Here is a 21,992-nt window from a genome sequence, read left to right on the forward strand (position 1 = left end):
AGACAGTTCCTGACATGGACAGAGGTGGCAACAGAGAGCACTGTCAGACTGGAAAGAATACACCATTTCCTGCAGGACATGCAGCAGCTGATAAATATTGGATGACATTTTTTAATAAAAGTAATTTACAAATCTATATAACTTTTTGGCACCAGCTGATTTGAAAAAAAAAAAAAAAATCACTGGAGTACCCCTTTAAGGTCACATCACCAGTACTCCCCAGATGCAACCATCTCTTCAGTGTGAAATCACTTAATAAAAATAATGTTAAAAAAAAAAGAAAGAAATCACTAGTTGTTCCCCTGTCTGTTACAATGACATCATCATCTCCCCCTGATAAGCAGCCCCCTCACTGTGATATCACTCCAACGTAACCAAGTCCCTGACACTTCTCTCCATATAACAAACAAATTTCTACAATGTGGCACAGATGGGTTTTTAATATGATACTAAGCCGGTTAATGTAAATATGTAAAAATTTATATTCCGGAAAACGGGCAGAAATACAAGTCACAGTCTTCTGTATAGAACAGTGTGCCGGATATATACTGCAGTGTTCACTACTGATATGATATCCAAGAACATAACTCCCTACTATAATTGTTGTGCGTCTCCACCCTTAGATGTTGTTTGGGAACTCTAAAGCCTTGGCTACACAAGATGGCTGCCCCCATAATAATGTGCTCAAATTTTTAACAAATCAGAATAATAAAAAGATATTAGAAAAAAAAAACGTGTTCCAGTGTCTGGTTCTGATTTAGTTTCTATTGTCATATACTTTATTTGGAAATATTTGGTTGTTCAGGATCTCTCATCGATTACAAAGAGTCTTTCACGATGGAGGACCTGCCCTGTCCTGCATCAAACAAACAGATTGTAAGGGGACCTGGGACCTGGATGGAAAACAGGGACAGTGTGAGCCATAGCACTTAGCCCCCCAAGATTGTCCCTGCCTACTTGCCAGCCTGACCCTAGGCTTTTGGGTGACAACTGGATGACAGTCCCTACCCTGGGTAAGTGAAACACAGAACAAGACAAGATGGAGAAACACAATAGAGAATAGTCAGAAGGATACAGGTCAAGCCGGAAATAGCAGAATAATACAAAAATAGCAGGCAAAAACAGAGGTAAGAAAAACAGGTAAAGAGGTCAGAATGCCAAGCAGTCTAATACAATACAAAACGCCAGCTCTAGCTGCAAGAGACTATCGCAAGCAATGTCTAAGGGCCCTATTCCACAGAAACGATAATCGGCCAAATCGGGCAGGGGGCCACACTGAGATCTGAACAGGCGTGGACGAAACGTAGCCCATTGATGTGATGAAGTGTAATACTTTATTTCTCCTGTGGTGGCACTGTAGGCAATTGAACAGATCACAGTCAACTGTTTGGCGTCCCATTGGGGATAGTCAAATGACTAGATCCAACTTAATGAACACATTTTACTGTATTGACTTGGCATGGCGCAGCAATTTCTAGCATCGCCATAACCTGTACAGTATCTGAGTTCTACTTTAAAATCCTAATTAAATTATAAAATTTTTACCAGCTCACGGGAGAACCATAAATTGTTTAATTTTAAGCATTTTTGACACCTAGCGAAATTCCCCTGAGCTGTTTTGTACTAAGTTGGAGAATTCAAAAATATATATTTGCTGTAGTATACAAAATGCAAACTTCAGCAGTTCCCGCACAGTGTATAAATAACACAAATGCAGCCCAGGCTGAAGGTGAGGAGTCAGGCAATTTACTGTCTCCTTGTCCAAAAATACCACTTTATTCTAGTTATCTAAAAATAGAGGGAAAATATTTTGTCAAGAACTGCAAAAGGTTTATTGGCTTCAGTAACCCTCATTTAATATATCATTTTAATTTTTTTTTTGTCAACAGTATGAATAAGCAATATCAAAAAAGTCCAATTTGACCTAATAAGGCATATGGGCACCATTGAGTCCCTCATCATAGAAACTTCCAACTTGAGCCAAAGTGGAGGGACCCCGAAGGGATGATCCCAACGTGAACATGTATGACAGTTGTACATTCAGCAAAAGCAGAAGATCTTCCCATACCGATAATAAGGGTTGGACCCATGTCTTAAGACTACCAGAGCAGATTCTAAGTATCAATTGTAGAGATGAGCAAACTGAGCCGCCAGACTTTGCAAAAATTTGGGCAGGTTCGGTAAGAGTGGACACACATCTAAAAAAAAAAAAAAAAAAGTGATTGTCCAGGCTCCCCCATGTCTCCTTGTGGCTCTGCCCCGTCATCTTCTCCGGTGAGGGCCCGCACTACCATTTACAGGCGGCAGTGATGTCCTGTCCCAGTCAGCCCGTGATTGGTTGAGCAGGCCTTAAGCGAAGAAGATGACGGGATGGGACTGGATCGTAGAAGAGGTAGTGTGGGAAATAGACACAGGGTTAATGTAAGCTACAGTCTCTTCTACACATCTTCTGAATGAAGGATTAAAAGAGACAATTTCCACAAACATTCCAGATTCAGTAGAAAAACACAGGGGGAAATTTATCAAACATGGTGTAAAGTGAAACTGGCTCAGTTGCCCCTAGCAACCAATCAGATTCCACCTTTCATTTTCCAAAGAGTCTGTGAGGAATGAAAAGTGGAATCTGATTGGTTGCTAGGGGCAACTGAGCCAGTTTCACTTTACACCATGTTTGATAAATCTCCCCCATTGTCCATAAATGTTAGAGAAGGGTCCAACCTGGGGCTTACTTGCTAGTTGTGGGGGTATCTTATTTTCCCTTTGTCTGCTCAGCCATAAGGTGCTTGCAGTCCCAAAGTTACTTTTTTCCAAGGGGTACAGGCTACCCCAGTTGGCCCCAACAGGATTTTGGTATGTGAAATTCTTTGTATTCCCTACAATTAGCTACTGCAGGGTGTAGACAGAGAGACAGAGAAATGTAGTCACTGCAGCCAGTATAGAGGGCCCGGCCTGAAGCCTATCAGGTCCTCGAAAGAAGCAAAGCAAGTGCATGCTCTCTTAACCTTGTAAATTAATTGTGGTTTCTCCCCAATCGTATCAACAATATTGCCCCTGTGTGTAGTGGTGGATGTATTTTAAAACACTAGGTACTCAGTAAGTGCTGCGAGTGAGGCCACGCCCATTTTCCCCCGTCGGTAAAAGCAGCATAACCCATCAAATGATTGATAACTTCTCCCCTTGAGTATAACCCCTTAAAGTTTAACTGTCAGTAATTTTTTTCAGAAATGAATAGCACAAACGATTTTAAGAAACCTGTAACAGGTTTTATTGGGCAAAAGAGTTTCCTTCTGTACTGAAAAAGCTGTTTTGCAGCCCCCCCCCCCATCCCCCCTTACCTCTTATCTGTGCATTATCAGACAAAGTCATCTACATTACAGAGGAGCAAAGTGAAGACGGGTTCTGCTGTGTCCATTATATCCTATGGAGGGGGGAGGGGCCAAGGGGGATGAGTGAGCAGGAAGAGGACAGAGAGAGCCCATGCAGTTTGGAGACATAAAACGCTGGATTCACAGGTCAGACTGATCACTGCTGGTATAGAGACTTGGTGAGATAAGATGGCAGGATTGGTACTAGCTTGCTAGGCCGCATCACTGTATTATTTGTGCTGCTATTTAAATATATTGCAGTTGTGCAGTAGATAGCAATATATATTTTATATACTTATATATATTATAAAAGATGTGCTCAGCCGAGGATCTGCGTTTTCCCGCTCCTAAGCTGTTCCCTGTCTCTTCTACATGGACCTTTAGGACCCAGGAAAGGGCAATTGCCATAGATAAGATGAATTCTGCCATATTTGTTGTAGGGAGACAAAGTTGACATGAATTGACATGCAGCGCCTGAACCCGGATGAGTTCACTGGGTTTAATTCTTGTCTGTATGAAAGATGCGTGTTGCTTGTATAATCTCTTCAATGTGTTCACAGAAGCCGTGTTCAATTTACAGAAGACATTATTTTCCACATGTATAGAGGGCTATTATGTGCTTCAAGTATCTATTCATACTTGAAGTGGGCTTTGGATGTTGTGATGGTGACTAATCTAATTGTTTTTAGGCCTGTACATTGGTACAAGGTTTAATTTTAAAGGGGTACATATTTTTTTTTTCTTTTCAATTCAGAAAGTTATATAAATTTGTAATTTACTTCTATTTTAAAAACTCAACTCTTCCAGTACTTATCAGCTGTTGCATGTCCTGCAGGAAGTGAGGTATTTTTTCCAGTCTGACACAGTGCTCTCTGCTGCCACCTCTGTCCATGTCAGGAAAGTTTTCTATGGGGATTTGCTCCTGCTGTGCGCATTTCCTGACATAAACAGAGGTGGCAGCAGAGATCAGTGTGTCAGACTGGAAAGAATACACCACTTCCTGCAGGACATACAGCAGCTGATAACTACTGGAAGACTTGAGATTTTTAAATAGAAGTTTATAACAAATCTGTATAACTTTCTCATTTTTTAATGATACTATATTCCATCCAATACACTAACATCACCCCCATTGTGCTCAGACAAATAAAATGTCAACCTTTTTTATTCTCTAGGGGGCGCTATAACATGAAATATATAACTGTGTATAAGCAGAGGTGTTATTACTTGGCCCCAACTTTTAGAAAGATACAACTTGCTGTCCTCTCCATGGGGGAAATTTATCAAACATGGTGTAAAGTGAAACTGGCTCGGTTGCCCCTAGCAACCAATCAGATTCCACCTTTCATTTTCTAAAGAGTCTGTGAGGAATGAAAGGTGGAATCTGATTGGTTGCTAGGGGCAACTGAGACAGTTTCACTTTACACCTTGGGGGAGATTTATCAAACATGGTGTAAAGTAAAACTGGCTCAGTTGCCCCTAGCAACCAATCAGATCCCACCTTTCATTCCTCACAGACTTTTTAGAAAATGAAAGGTGGAATCTGATTGGTTGCTAGGGGCAACTGAGCCAGTTTTACTTGACACCATGTTTGATAAATCTCCCCCTATAAGTTTGCTGGCCTTATTGGAGCGGCTTGCTGACACCGCAGCTACCCCTCTGGGCAATGTGAGAAACAAGTCGAATTTTGGTTGGCAATTTATGTCAATGGAAATTGTAGGTTGTTAATCTATATGCAAACCATTTCCTATCCAAACAAATGAGAATGCATTTCCATAAGTAAAAGCTTTTGTGAGTCCTCGATCTAATCGAATTGGGCATTGTTCGCCCCGGGCCACCTTATTCAGAAATCATCAGGTTCTCTCGATAAGAAGAAAAGTGTTGAGTCCCTGTTTGCTTCTAATTTACATGCCAGCTTATATTATGTGTATAGTCGGCGCCGTATCTCACGTCGAGATGCCATCAATAAATAATGACTCTACCTTGGAAATTGCCATACAAGGTTATGGGAAATTTAATAACTAAAAATAAAAGTATAAAATAAGTCAGAGAGAAAGAGGAAAATGAATCACCGCGGATATGTAAAAACCCTATAATCAAGAGGTTTCCTAAAGAAAAGTGACATTTCATTATCTTCAGGTTACTCACTACGGTGTAAACCTCGCATTGCTGATTGAGTGAAGACGCCGAAATGTAGAAGAAAGAGAAAAAAAAGGGGGAAAAAAGCATAATAAAGCCGGTAAAGGTAACAGCATTTAATAACCACATAAATAAAGTAATAAGAATAGGACATTTTTAGACATAACATAGAACAGACCACTTGTGCTGACTCTATTAGTAGAGAGTACATCATACATGGTCTTTTGTACTGCCTATAGTTACTTAAGTCTATATATTTTTCACCAGGTCGGTGTTGGCTTACCAACTACTGCTGCTTAAAGGGAAACTCTGGTGAAATTTGTTTTCTTCCAAATCAACTGGCGTCAGAAAGTTACATCAATTTGTCATTTACTTTTATTTAAAGATCTTGAGCCTTCTAGTACTTATCAGCTGCTGTATGTCCTGCAGGAAGTGGTGTATTCTTTCCAGTCTGACACAGATGTGCTGTGCAGGGGTGATGAGAAAATACTAAACAAGTTCTCCTGGGTCTTGTTCACCGCCGCCGGATCTCCAGCTGGAAACCGGGTACGCCTCATACCCATCTCTGCTAGCTGCAACATCACGGCTCGGCTGAGCGATTGCTTGCTCAGCCAGTCAGTTACTGGGGTGGTCTCCCACCCCAGTCACTGAATGACTGAGCAGGCAATCACTCACTCAGGTATATGACGTTGCAGCTAGCAGAGCTTAAGGGCACTGGATGCTGGGAACAGGACCCAGGAATGGCGCTACAAGGCACAAAGAGTGAGTTAACATGCTTTATTATTTCCCTTCATCCCCCACGCCTGTCTGTTTTTTGTCCATTGCATGGGACTTCCGCTTTAATGGAAAAGATGCCATCAGTTGTGGCATCAGTTGTCATCAAAAGAAGCCCACCCTTACTGACAATTCTTGCCATCTGCACTCCAGCAGTGTAGGGACTGTCACCCAGTTGGGGTCTGCCACTTAGGGCAGAACCTCAAGAAGGCAGGGATAGTGGGCTAGGCTCCATTTAGGGCTCACTTGATGTGACGGTTTTACGCCATTCAGTGTATATTATATAATAAATCTAAACCCCCAGCCCCCCATGCCCTTTCTATAGAAAAAATACCTATTATACATCAGCATGTGAACGTATTGGAAATAATTTCCCGTACAATGTACTGAAATAATGTGCTCACTCTCCTGTAGACGGAGGATAGTTCTACTCCCCTGGAGCTACACTTCATAAATCTTCTCTCCAGACAAGGTAGAAGCAGCTGCGGTAATATATATCCTCATAAGTATTCACATTCTGATTTGCTGTTTGTGGAGTAAATAGAAATATGTGTTTATGGTGAAGGCAGTAATGAGCGGATGATGTGGATGCAGCTCCCGCGAGGATTAGGTTTTCATCCATATGAGCAAAATTAAGTTTGTAAAATTAAATAGATATTGAAACACACTTCGAAGGCTGGGTTCACACTATGTATATTTCAGGCAGTATTTGGTCCTCATGTCAGGTCCTCATAGCAACCAAAACCAGGAGTGGATTCAAAACACAGAAAGGATCTGTTCACACAATGTTGAAATTGAGTGGATGGCCGCCATATAACAGTAAATAACGGCCATTATTTCAATATAACAGCCGTTGTTTTAAAATAACAGCAAATATTTGCCATTAAATGATGGCCATCCACTCAATTACAACATTATGTGAACAGAGCCTTTCTGTGTTTTCAATCCACTCCTGGTTTTGGTTGCTATACAGCCTCACAAATACAGCCTCAAATATACATAGTGTGAACCCAGCCTAAAAGTTAACTGTTTCACCACAATGTATTTAAAGAGATACTCCAGAGAAAACTGGACAGTTCCTGACATGGACAGAGATGGCAGCAGAGAGCACTGTGTCAGACTGGAAAGAATACACCACTTCCTGCAGGACATACAGCAGCTGATAAATACTGGAAGACTTGTGATTTTTAAATTGAAGTAATTTATAAATCTGTATAATGTTCTGACACCAGTTGATGTTTTTTAAAAAATCCCTGGATAATCCCTTTAAGACAATGAATACGATATATATATAGCAATTATTATTGGGCCTCAACCCTTGGGCAGGTCTCCCGACCTTTTACTTCCTAATAATTCCTCTATAGAGGGTTATTCTGTATAGATTCTCATCCACCAGAAGCAAAAGGGCTAGGAGTTGGGTCCCCTAATTTTTTGGACCTGATAATACACCTTATGGTTTGTACTGGGCGTTTTTTGTAAGAATGAAGACAGCTCCTCATTTTGTTTATTACGGTCCCTACTGTATTGGTACTAATGATACAATATTGGCTCGTGCCTAAAAACTTTGAGTGAGTGGAAAATGGGTATTTTTTTCCCTCTTTCCTTTCTCTTCTGCCTTTAGCTCAGAGAACCATAACATCTTAAGCTCTATGCCTTACTGCGGCATATCAGTGGTGTGGTGCCTGTTGTCCGGGGTAGTTCTGTCGGTGTTGTGGCTGCTAGGTGGGTGTAGGGTCACTTAAGCACTTGTTACGGTAGCCTCGAGTTTCGTTGGTACCCATCCCCGGTCAGACAGGCACTGCTTCTGCAACTTTGGATAATCCAAGTGTAACCTGGTGTGTAGGTGCAAAATGACTGACAGAGTCCAGTAGCTTAACCAGAATAACATCTGTTTAGTGAGGTACTTTTTCAGTGCAATACAAAACAAGACTTTTGTTTCTACAGGTGCAAGCAAGAGGTAGAAGAAGCTGAAACAACAGAAGTGAGAGTAGAGGAGCCTCTTAGGGTACTATTACACAGAACGATAATCGGCTGAATCGGCCGATTATTGTTCCATGTAATAAATACAACGATCAGACGATGACAACGATCATCGGCTGATCGTTGTTATAGGTTCTGACCTATTTTTGTCGGGCGCCGACCGGGCACAACTACATGTAATCGCGGTGCGTGGGCGGCGACTAACGATATACTTTACTCATCCACGTTCCAGGGCTGCTGCCGCGGTCTTCTTCTCCCCGGGTCCCGCGCGCTGTAACGTCAGAGTGGCCTGTCAGCTGACAGGCCGCCCGGCCAATCACAGGCCGCGGCGGTCCCAGCCTGTGATTGGCTGAGTGGCCTGTTAGCTGACAGGCCACTCTGACGTAAGAGCGCGCAGGACCTGTGGAGAAGACCGCAGCAGCAGCCCTGGAGTGTGGGTGGGTAATGTATATAGTTATGCAAGGGCTGCAAGGACATCGGTAACGATGTCCTTGCAGCCCTTGTTTAACGATTATCGGGCCGTGTAATAGGCCCAGTAAACGAGCGGCGATCTAGCAGATCGCTGCTCGTTTACAGGTATTATCGGGCCCCCATCGGCCCGTGTAATACCACCCATAAGGGCCCAGTCCAATTTAGCTTTGTACTCTGCCAGGATAGTGTAGTTGAGAGGAGAAGAAGTGAAAACTTGTACTCACATATTTGACTGCCTAATGCCCTACAGTGTCCTATAAGGTTAGTATGAGGCCCCAGGTCCCTGCGCTGTAGAAGCAGACTACCCAAAATCAAAAGAGCCGTGCATTACATCAGGATACGTAGGCACGTGGCAGCTTTGTCCTGCTGGGGTCAGTACCATATTCAGGTATACAGCCCTGTGTAGTGTTCACTGTATCGCTGGTGTGGACAAGGTGATCCTCAGAGAACATCCTTTTCTCCTGAGGGGTCTAGCACTGCATGCTAGCTGACGTTACTGACTCGGAACACTCTCACACACTGTCTTTCCCTCTCCAACTCCTGACTAGAGGAAGACCCGCTCACCAGGAACTAACCTCCTTTTATAGGGGCAAACTAAGTCTCCCAGTAATTGGTGGGGTTATGGAGTGCAAAGAGAGGAGAGCTGTGAGAGGAGAAAGAAAGGAGGGAAAATACCTGCACCTGTGATTGGACATAAGAAAAGCATGACACACAACAAATAACCCAGTGCGTTCCCTCAGCTATACATTAGAGAATACAGAAAAGCATGTGACTATTATACCTCTGTGTCACCCAGGGGGGTAATTAGAAATGTCTGAGTGCTTACTTTCGATTGGGCCTGCCACCCCTATCCCGACTGACCAATAAGCCAGTGTAGTGCAAGTGTAGTCATAACTTTATAACTGCAAGCGCTGGTCAGGAGTGCTTGCAGTTAAAGGGACATTTGCAGAACCCAGAAGGCCTGCTCAACCACTAAGTGCTGCAAATGATAACAGCTCAATCCTCTAAAATAATATAATTTATATTATTTTAGAGGGTTTATCAGTTGCATACAGTTAGTTTTCTGTAGATTAGCTTTGCATAGATAGGATTCCTGTGTATTCCGATTGTTTTCTATCCCGCCAACTTGTTCTGTGTATATTTACTGATCACATCATGTTTTTGTTTCAGTATTGCTGTTTTTCTTTTCCAACAGCTACAATGGAACAAAAAAACATGGTAAGTAAATATACAGAAAACAAGCAGTCAGGTTAGAAAGCAATAGATGTAATCCCTGTGTATGCCAACTGCTTTCTACCCCTCCAGCTTGTTTTCTGTATATTTACTTATCACATCATGTTTTTTTTTGTTCCATTGTTGCTGTTTGAAACAAAAAACACTGACATTGGAACAAAAACATGCTGTTTAACCATGAGAAAACATACACAAAGCAAGCTGGCGGTGGGCACCAGTGACTTGTAGGTGGATACCGGGGGAAGCATGGACAGGTATTGTCTCTTTTTAGTTTTTTACAAAGAAAAAATTGGTTTGAAACCTTGGTTTGTGCTGTTCGGTTCACTCATCTGTAATCACCCCCCCGAGCCCCCCCATCAATGTCCTCACACATTGAGGCTATGTTCACAATACGTACGAGTCCGGCCGTAGTTCGTACGCAGCCGTACATGTGCGGCCGTGGGAAAAATAGACATGCGGCCGGATTGCGAACATGCAGGCTCATATGTAGTGTGCATTGTGCAGGCGTATATCGTATACTTTCAAGCGAACGCATCAAACTCAAAACTACGTACGTATATTCGCGGTTCGCACTACGGCCGGAAAGATACGTAGTGTGGACATAGCCTTATAGTGCTCCCTCTGTGATCCTATACATTACAGGACAGGGACACAGGAAGTAATGCCTCTAGATTTAATGTAGAGATTGGTGACAATCTATCGGCTGTACCCGTCAGATGGATGGTGACATTTCCATCATCAATGTATCATATAACATAGAGCCAGCAGTATCAGACCACAATATCTGATATTATACAGGGGATTGTTTTCAGGTCAGATAACTCTCTGTTGCTGCTCCAGTGACTCCTATTGATGGCGACGGCAGCTAAAAGACCAGAGAATAAAGCTAATTGTATTAATGGAAGGGCTGCCAAGGTCTTACACATTAGTTTTATTGATCAATGAATATAGAAAATGAATGTTTCTCTTGAGAGAACTTAGGAATGCATAATTAATACAGGTGGAATAATGCAAACCACCGGCTTCCGAAGCAGATGGTGCCACCGACCTGTCACAAAGTGCACACCTCGAGTCAATGTCAACGAGTCAGGGAGACAGAGGTGATAGCATGATGGCAGAATCTCTTGTTCATTTTCTCACTTTTTGGCAGGTTGGCCTCAGGGCATTGTTTTTGCTGCCCTGGTATGTCACTATGATGAATAATTGTAGATACATAAGTGCAATGAAAATATGTAATCCAGGTCACTGGAGGTAAACAGCAAGACTTGTGGTCAGGGCCGGATTTAAAGGGGTATTCCAACCTTATCTTGTTATTCCTTAACCACAGGATGTGGGCTTATTCGCTAGGATCCCAATCAATTATGAGAGCTTGTGTGCAATTGTCCCCACAATGAATGGAGCGATGACTGCGCCTGCTCTATTAATTTTTTATGGGGCCACTGAATACGCTAAGTTCAGCGTTCGGTGGCCCCATAGACAATGAGTGCAGTGAGCTCTCCATTCATTGCCCTCTCTTCCTATAGGGGTCAGATACCCAGTGATCAGCTTGTTCATAGTCTATAAAATGAAAGAGTTGGATCTTCAGCTGTATCCCAGTATAACAGAAGGTCTCAGGACTTCAACAACTCCTTAAAGGGGTACTCCATATTCTAAATTTTTGATACAGTGCTGGGGCTGCATAGAATACAATAATCTTACCTAACCATGCTCTCCCAGGGTCCTCATGTGGTATCTTCCAGACTCCCACCAAACTCTCTGGTTAATACTTCAGACAGAGTCATATCGGCTGTGACAGCCCCCTCAGCCAATCACTGGCCGGGTTGCCATCTTGCTTCATTCAGTTATTGGCTCAATGGGTTTTGACTGCTGAGACAAGTCCATCTCAGAAGTAGTAATCAGAGCCTTTAGCAGGGGACAAGAGGGCGTTACAGGAGGACCCCTAGGGGAGAGCGTGGTTAGGTAAGAATAGAATGTTTATTGTTTTCTATGCAGCCCCAGCACTTGAATTTGAATTGGCCAGAGTACCCCTTCAATAATTAAGCCCACAATAAAAAAAAACTCACCATACTTTCTGCAGAGGCCTCTTGCCGTGACCCTTGTTGCTGGAGCTGATGTTGGGCCTGCTTGTGGGTTTCGGTGTTTTGGAGGCTACTTGTCACAGTGGCCAGGAGCGGTAACACCCACCTCCGGACACATGGGAACTGGACCTCTGCCGTTAGGACTAAGGTGAGGTGCGAGGTGTAGGTGCAAGTGCGGCAGCGGAGATGACAGAGTCCCACTTCAAGCAAATTTCAAACTTTACTTGAAAAAGGTTTCTTAGTGCAAAACAGTTACAAACAGTGAAAAAATAATCAGCAATAACACTCCAACAGATAGAAAGGTGAGTTGATAGAAGAAACAGTAAGGTAACAGGTGTCAGGGAAGTTTCTTTAGAGTGTTTGAAGAAATCCTCGTACTCACGTATGGATGAGTCCCAGTTACCTCACCTAACCGCCTTCTGCCCCACAGTGTCAGGTTTCCTTCCTACTGGGTTGTATGAGTCCCAGGTCTCTGCTCTGGGCTGAGCTAGCTAGTAGAAAGCTTCCTACAAAGATGAAAGTCTTGTCAGTAGAGAGCGGCTTGCTGGCACTGTGCTCTACTGCAGGTCCAGTCTTGAGTTTTCTCTAAGGTGGATGACTCGCCTGCTTTAGCTGCAAAATCCACGGCGTAGGCAAGGGTGAAGACTCCCTTGTCTCTGGTATCCCTAGCAGTCTTGTCTAGTCACCCAAGGTGGTTGGGTAACTAGTGGCAGGAATAACTATATACGTGTCCTGCCTGGCCTGTAGCCAGGCACTAACTAACTACTAAAAGGAAATACTTGCTATAAAGGGAAGTGTGAGAGTAGCTAGAACCTAGTGTTAGCTGCAGCTGAGCAGTGAGAGTGTGACATCTAGTGGTTGGAGTAAGGAACAGCGGCTTCCTGTCCCAACCTGTGACACTAGAGAGATACACTTTTACCAAGGAGTAAGAAGAAAAGAAAAACACATAGTGGGACACTACACTTTCAGCTTTAGAAAAAGTCATGTTTGTGTTATTGCACTATTCTCATGTCTTTAGCTCATAGCGTACAGGTGGGCTAAAAAAGTCACCATAAGGTTCAGGGAATGGCATTGGTATAAAAGTGATGGGTGGGCTGTCAGAAACAGTATAAGGCTATGTTCACACAACTTCTGACTGTAATCTGCATATTATGAAAGTATTTTAGCTTCAAAATAACGACCCTCCAAAAATACACAAGATGTTTTGTGAACATAGCCCAATGATGTTTAGCAGAAAAAGAAACACTGGTTACCAAATTCAGCTCAGCTACTTGGCTACAGGCAGACTCCATTGTAGGATTTCTGACTAAATTACAACTAAATCCACACACCCAAGCATTAATACGAACCCAGCATCCTATCCCAATTTGATCGCTGAATTTTTTTTTGCCGAGATGCCGAAATACCGATCCCCTGCAGCTTTCTGACCTACATCTCCTTATTAAAATTCAGCTCCGAAATTACCTGTCTGCTTGGAAAAAAAAAGAAGAAGAAAAAAATAATCAAAAAGGAAACATTTCTATAATTAAAAATGAATTTACAAAGTAAATGATTTGAGGAGTCTTGAATGAATAATTTGGCTTATCTTAAACGTGCGCTGTTCTAATTGGACGCATGCGAGGACAGGTTACTCTGGAATTAATTATCGCAGGCATTAGACAAAATATCCAAATTAAGCAGTTCATTACCACGTACCGCAGTCCTAATAGGAGAAATCCGATTTCAGGCATTTTTCATATATAATTGCAGTAAGATGTGTCTAGCTTATTTATAGCTCAATATTAATGGCTTCTGCCACTATAAGATATTCTTATGGACCCTAAAACAGGGTGTTAAGAGTGTTACTCAAAGTTAAAAAAAAAAACTCCAACGTGGAGTCCATGTCCAAAACTGTTGCAAAACTGTTGCAAAACTAAATCACCCATCATGCCCTGACACCCTGACAACCACTATATAGTGTTATGATTGTAACCAATGGACATGTAGCGAGCAACAACAAAGGTAAGATTATGTCCCTTTAAGAAGCCAGAAGGTGAGTGGATCCTGTTCCTGCACCATCAGAGGAAGAACTAGTTGAGAATGTGAAAAGTCCTGGTGTGCACAGTCTGATGGGAGAAGCTCAGGTCCTGATGGAGCCTTGCCAGCCAAAAGTATAGCTCCTACAGTATATCCTGCAGGAAGTGGTGTATTCTTTCCAGTCTGGAGAGAAGGAGAGGTTTTTGTCGGAGTACCCCTTTACTAACTTCAGTTAAAGGGGTTGGAACAGGGCAGCAATGACACAACCCCAGAACCCAGAAGTGGCCACACAGCATGGACAGAGTGTTTTTAACCAGCCGGTCAAATAGCTAAAAAGTCCAACCTGGACAAACCCTTGGTGGTTTGTGTGGAGTAGAGTTACTATGGCTTATCACTGTGACAAGGGCCAAATTTTGATGCCTAAAGAACTGGGTCAGAGTATCTTCAAAGTGGCTGATGTTGTAGGGTGTTCCTGCTTTGTACAGGTTAGTTCCTACCAAACAGGCTCCAAGGAAGGACAACTGGTTCAGAGCATCTCCAAGTGGCTGATGTTGTAAGGTGTTCCTGGTTTGTAGCAATTAGTTCCTACTAAGTAGGCTCCAAGGTAGGACAACTGGTTCAGAGCATCTCTAAGTGGCCGATCTTGTGGGGTGGACCTGGTTTGTAGCAGTTAGTTCCTACCAAACAGACTCCAAGAAAGGACAACTGGTTTAGAGCATCTCCAAGTGGCCGATCTTGTGAGGTGTACCTGGTTTGTAGTGGTTAGTTCCTACCAGACAGGCTCCAAGGTAGGACAACTGGGACAAGGGCGCCCAAGGCTCTTGGATGCATGGAGGACCAAGGACAAATCGTCTGGTGTAGAGATAAGGGCGACTTGAGCGTTCTCAAGTCCGCTCACTCTGCATTTGATGAAGTTGAATGCAGCCATAGGTGGTCCTAAAAACATAGAAACAGTCTATGTCCATGTTTTCCAGGACTCCTTGGGGCTGCAACAACCTTTGTCTTCCAAATACCGAACAACTGGACCTAAGCCTGCTTGAGTTGCGCTCATCTCTAGTCTGGTGTGATCCCTTCAGTTGATGCTTAAAAAGTTTCTTATGGCTAAAACAGAAACCCTACTGTACACAATATTAGGTAGGCGGTTTTCATGTTACGGCTGATCGGTATAAATACATAATAATAATGGCGCCATTTGTAGAGGCTGTGATTTAGGTTGTCCAGAGAAGCCTATCGAGATAACCACTGATCTATCTCTATGTTTATCGCATTACCATACAATATATTGCAGAAAAACAGACATAGCTACCATGTAATTGTCCCCTCCATTTCTCCGAGTCCACAAAGATAATCCCCCTCTTTATCCTCAGTTACCATGGATATTCAATGCCAGGTCTTAATGGCCCGTGACATCGCTTTGCAAGTCAATCACAACCAACATTAAACAAGTTCATTTAAAGGCTCGAGCGTGGAGTGGTCGATATTGTCCAGAGGAAGATGTTATTGATTAGAGTTTACTCAAAGTGCTTGCCTCATCACTCCCGGAGTGCCGAGAGAATGACGGATCCTGTTCCAATCATCGGAATATGAGAACATGGAGATGAAATAGATTCATCTGCTCGGCTCTTCACATTTAGTTTCTGTCAAGTATTTCTCTTGGATGATTTAGAGTGGGATCGATATCTATTCTTACCTTCATTAAGGGCCATTTACATTAAGGTATACTCCAAATGGCCGGAGAATCGACAAAGTTCGTGGCATTGTACTTTGCCAACGTTAACAATGTTTCGGCCTGCTTAAAATTTCAGCCATCTCACAAGGCGAAGAACACGATCTGAACATCAAACCATCATTGTAGAACAATAACAAGAACATAATTTCGTTTCAAAGGAGCAGTTTGTACTCCGGAGCTGTCCTTCCTTTTGCAGCCATCTTCAGACAGCTATGGAATATAATCTTTGGTCATATGATCACATACAACTAGAGATACATATACACATTTGGCGCAGTGTCAAGCATTAAGTAGTCTATAATCCACCTCCAAACGGCTGTGGCTTAGAATATCTGTGCCCTAACTTTGCACCACCCCTCCGTCCCTCCTCTACGTCCTCTTCACCATTTTTCCTATTCCTCTGTAGTGAACACTGCACAGGTGCCTTAACGATCCAGCCCATGTGCCGTGCTGACACAGCTGATGAATAGTAGAAATTCTGCCTGAGGCATTCCTAATGATGAGGAGGGCGGGGAGAAGGGACAGAGAGGTTGTGCCAGCCTAATGCACACACAATCTAGGCCACGACCATTGAGCACAGGGCTGCAAGTTTAAAAGTTGTTTTTTAGGACAATAACTGCATCACCTGCCGAATGGACCCCAGGACAGATCTTGGATTAAAAGCAGCTATCTGAAGGGTCAAGCGGTTTGGGAAGGGGGGGGGGGCAGATTGTGGGTACAGAGTCACTTTAAGGCTAGAGATGATCGAACAGGGCCGAGGTTCAGGTTCGTACGAACCCAAACCATTGGCATTTGACTCTCGCTGCCTTCCCGTTCCGTGGGGAAGGTGAAGACAGCCCGAGTACTGCCTGGAAAACAGGGATACAGCCTATTAACCAGGCTGTATCCCTGTTTTCCAGGCAGTTTTTGGGCTGTCTCCCCATTCCCCAGGTAACGGGAAGGCAGCGGGAGTCAAATGCCAATGGTTTGGGTTCGTACGAACCTGAACCTCGGCCCTGTTTGATCATCTCTAGTTAAGGACCCAGAATAAGCCTGGTCGGAACGGGTTACAATGCGGCATAAGGGAGTCAGTAAGAGCTGTGAGGTCTTATGCTTGTGATTTATCATAGTGTAATGGATACAGCGCGGAATAATTCAGCTATAAAGCGCTCCTGTGACACATCGCTACAAAAACAAAAACTAATTGGAAATATTCTTCAAGTCAGAGGAGGAAGATATGCAAATACTGAAAAGAGATGAACATAGGGATTCTTTCATTTGAAGTGTTACTATTATTTCAGGTGACTTAGCAGAATGCGCTGTCCTCTGTATGAAGAGGAGGACTATGTCTGGTCATTCTATCACTATCACCCTCCAAACTCCATCTCTGTGGCTGTTTTCCCTCTGCTCAACTGCAGTCTGGATGCAGACTAACCTCTGTGCTGCCAATACACTATATAGACTAGCCTTTGTGCTGCCTGTACACTATATAGACTAGCCTCTGTGCTGCCTGTACACTATATAGACTAGCCTTTGTGCTGCCTGTACACTATATAGACTAGCCTCTGTGCTGCCTATACACTATATAGACTAGCCTTTGTGCTGCCTGTACACTATATAGACTAGCCTCTGTGCTGCCTATACACTATATAGACTAGCCTCTGTGCTGCCTCCTATACACTATATAGACTAGCCTCTGTGCTGCCTCCAATACACTATATGGACTAGACTCTGTGCTGCCAATACACTATATAGACTAGCCTTTGTGCTGCCTATACACTATATAGACTAGCCTCTGTGCTGCCTATACACTATATAGACTAGCCTCTGTGCTGCCTATACACTATATAGACTAGCCTCTGTGCTGCCTATACACTATATAGACTAGCCTCTGTGCTGCCTATACACTATATAGACTAGCCTCTGTGCTGCCTATACACTATATAGACTAGCCTCTGTGCTGCTTCCTATACACTATATAGACTAGCCTCTGTGCTGCCTCCAATACAATATATAGACTAGCCTCTTTGCTGCCTCCAATACACTATATAGACTAGCCTCTGTGCTGCCTCCAATACACTATATGGACTAGACTCTGTGCTGCCAATACACTATATAGACTAGCCTCTGTGCTGCCTATACACTATATAGACTAGCCTCTGTGCTGCCTATACACTATATAGACTAGCCTCTGTGCTGCCTCCTATACACTATATAGACTTGCCTCTGTGCTGCCTCCTATACACTATATAGACTAGCCTCTGTGCTGCCTCCAATACAATATATAGACTAGCCTCTTTGCTGCCTCCAATACACTATATAGACTAGCCTCTGTGCTGCCTCCAATACACTATATGGACTAGACTCTGTGCTGCCAATACACTATATAGACTTGCCTCTGTGCTGCCTATACACTATATAGACTAGCCTCTGTGCTGCTTCCAATACACTATATAGACTAGACTCTGTGCTGCCAATACACTATATAGACTAGCCTCTGTGCTGCCTCCAATACACTATATGGACTAGACTCTGTGCTGCCAATACACTATATAGACTAGCCTCTGTGCTGCCTCCAATACACTATATGGACTAGACTCTGTGCTGCCAATACACTATATAGACTAGCCTCTGTGCTGCCAATACACTATATAGACTAGCCTTTGTGCTGCCTATACACTATATAGACTAGCCTCTGTGCTGCCTCCTATACACTATATAGACTTGCCTCTGTGCTGCCTCCTATACACTATATAGACTTGCCTCTGTGCTGCCTCCTATACACTATATAGACTTGCCTCTTTGCTGCCTCCAATACACTATATAGACTAGCCTCTGTGCTGCCAATACACTATATAGACTAGCCTCTGTGCTGCCTATACAGTATATAGACTAGCCTCTGTGCTGCCTATACACTATATAGACTAGCCTCTGTGCTGCCTCCTATACACTATATAGACTAGCCTCTGTGCTGCCTCCAATACACTATATAGACTAGACTCTGTGCTGCCAATACACTATATAGACTAGCCTTTGTGCTGCCTCCTATACACTATATAGACTAGCCTCTGTGCTGCCTATACAGTATATAGACTAGCCTCTGTGCTGCCTCCTATACACTATATAGACTAGCCTCTGTGCTGCCTCCTATACACTATATAGACTTGCCTCTGTGCTGCCTATACACTATATAGACTAGCCTCTGTGCTGCCTCCTATACACTATATAGACTAGCCTCTGTGCTGCCTCCAATACACTATATAGACAAGACTCTGTGCTGCCAATACACTATATAGACTAGCCTCTGTGCTGCCTATACACTATATAGACTAGCCTCTGTGCTGCCTCCAATACACTATATAGACTAGCCTCTGTGCTGCCTATACACTATATAGACTAGCCTCTGTGCTGCCTATACAGTATATAGACTAGCCTCTGTGCTGCCTATACACTATATAGACTAGCCTCTGTGAAGCATGGAGCACTACGGATGCACATTCGTAGTGCGGGCCGCGGTTGCGGACTGCACTACGGATGTGTGAATAAGGCCTAACTCACATACACACACACTCCACTAACACACACAGATACATACATATACTCACCCACACAGAAGTAGCAGTGATGGGATGTCTTTGCCCATGAGGAGGAGGTGGAGCGGAGGATCACACTGCTGATCTATCTCTGTCCAGAGTGGGAAGGTGGTTAGGGGCATCTGTGAGCTGGGAGACGCTGTGGGGGTCGGGGGATGTGGCCAGGCTGCAGTCACATCTCGGGGGAGAAGAGCCTTCTCCTTGCTGTCTCTCAGCAATGCTGCTGTGCCAGGGACGGATATATGGGCTCAGGGGGCTGGAGGAGACGGCCCCTTCCTGCTGGGAGTGCACAGCGCCCTGTGCGACCGCACTGCTGGCACACCCCTAAGGCCTGCTCTGACTAAAAACAACATCCTGCAATCCTACCTCACTGTAGCAAACCCCCAGATGTTCCCAGATCAGCACTGAGCAATCTAACCTGTGAATCCCGCGTTTTCTGTGGCCACAAAGTCTGCACATTGCACAGGCTGTTTGTCTCCACTTCCTGCTCATCCTCCATGGCCCCCCTCCCCCTCTATAGACTGTAATGGGCAGTGTAAACCCATTTTCACTCTTTGATATTGGTAATGAGCAGATAAGAAAAAGTAGGAAAGGCAAGAAAACAGACCTGTCAGTACAGAAGGAAGCTCTTTTGCCTAATAAAACTTACAGACTTTCTTATAGTTCCTTGTACCATTGATTACTGTGAAGATGTTATAAATGACAGTGACACTTTAAAGGGGATTTCCAATGAAGGTCTCTTATCATTTATGCAGAGGATAAGTGACGTCGGGCTTGTGGGGTGGTTGGCCACTGTTTGGTCAAAGGGAAATTAAGCTATCTACTACATAAAACAATGCTAGACAATGGTATAGTGGAAAGGATGGTTGTCCTACAGCTGTTATGCTGGACCCAGACTTTAAGGAAAGGTGGAAAGTTTGAGGAGTCTAAAACTTGTCTCATTCCTAACAATAACGTTCTATTGTAATCATTATATGTATAGCAATTGGTCGTATAGTGATTATTATCCGTTATCGATAAAGGTAATTGGAGCTTAGCTGCACTACCAAGCATAGCCTGCAGACAAGGGGGGCACTGTTTCTAGGGAAAAAGGCAGTTTGTATTTAAAGGAGACGTCCGACTTTTGAAAAAAAAAATTTGACAGACGGCAGATCACTTATCTCTCTCCGTGCCACTCCAGCGTTGGCTTGCCATTTAAGGACTCTTAGGCTACACGATTTCTTACTACTTGAATGCCATGACTTGACTGATGGACTGTTCACTCAGCTAGTCAGTGACGCGGGGGAGGGGGGATTATTTCTGCAGTTGCTGATTGGCTGCGCGGGCAATCCATCAGCTGGGTTGGGTATTTTCCTCCAGTTGTGACGTCATCGGAACTTGGGATGAGTAAGTAGTGTTTTTTTATTATGTTCCCCCAGCTGGCTCAGATTTTTTTCAAATCACCGGACTTCTCCTTTAACCATGGACAATCCCTTTATATTCCTTATAGAATGCATTTATGTGATTAATACAATCACAGATGGAACCTTAAAATAGCCTATAGAGAAAAAAACCTACATCTGATGTATAAAAGGACTGAGAACATTTTGATATTTAGGACATCTTTCACGGGGTGGAAATATAGACAAGAAGAACTATAAAATGAAGATTTAATGAGACACAGAATGGTATATGCCATCTGCTGCGATAGGAATCCATAATTATGCGCCCCTTCTGTTGGCACCACGTTCTTCCGTCATAACAGGAACCGCATTTTATTTTGAGTCTCATTCTCTTTTAAGATGTTGGTAAATAAGATCAAGAAATGTTCTTCTTTGTGATAATCACGCGGATATGTGGAGTACAGTATGTTGGCTAACAACAAGCTCCAGCTCGGGTGCTTGGGTGCCTCCTGCTAGAAACTCCTATGAAAGCCTGTGCTGGTATCAGTGTGGTACACTACTACTCGACCGGTGGCGTGCTGGGATGTTACTAGGGACGTCACTTCTGTGGTGGTTGGTTGGTGTAGTGGTACAGCTCAGCCAGGGATGATAGTATCCTGACGCCAGTGCTAGTCCAGCACACAGGTGTGATGGTGATACCTGCTTTGTAGAGGATGGCTGCCTGTACTTCCCAAAATGGTTGGTGACCTGCCGGGTCGTAATTGGTCCCTTGGGCTCTTGTCACAGTAGTGCTTAGTGGCAATTGACCCACCCGGACTATCGGTAGCGCCACCAACAGAAATGGGAAAAATAACCCAAGGTGTGTAGCGGATGTTTATAGGTGCTGGTGCATAGAAAGAAATGACTGAGTCCCAGTGAATAAATAGAACAGCTTTACTGAGCAGTCTCTGGATAATACAGAACACTTTGGCAGTAGATAAACAATCTTTGTACAGGTGATAGTGCTCAACTGGTTCTGTGCTGCAGAGATACTTTAAAGTGCTGAATACAATAGAGGTAGCTGTAGTAGTGCTTGTATAGTTGAGAATAGAGTAGAGTGGAACAGTGTAGGGGAGAGGAGATTGTCAAGGGAGTCCCAACCCAATGTAGTACTGTGCTCTGCCAGAACTTGAAAAGAATACTTGAGAGTGAGAAGTTTACTTGTATCTGTGTTTAGACTTGTGTTTGACCACCTTCTGCCCTACAGTGTCAAG

Source organism: Dendropsophus ebraccatus, chromosome 5 (assembly GCF_027789765.1).
Source record: "Dendropsophus ebraccatus isolate aDenEbr1 chromosome 5, aDenEbr1.pat, whole genome shotgun sequence".
NCBI lineage: Eukaryota > Metazoa > Chordata > Amphibia > Anura > Hylidae > Dendropsophus > Dendropsophus ebraccatus.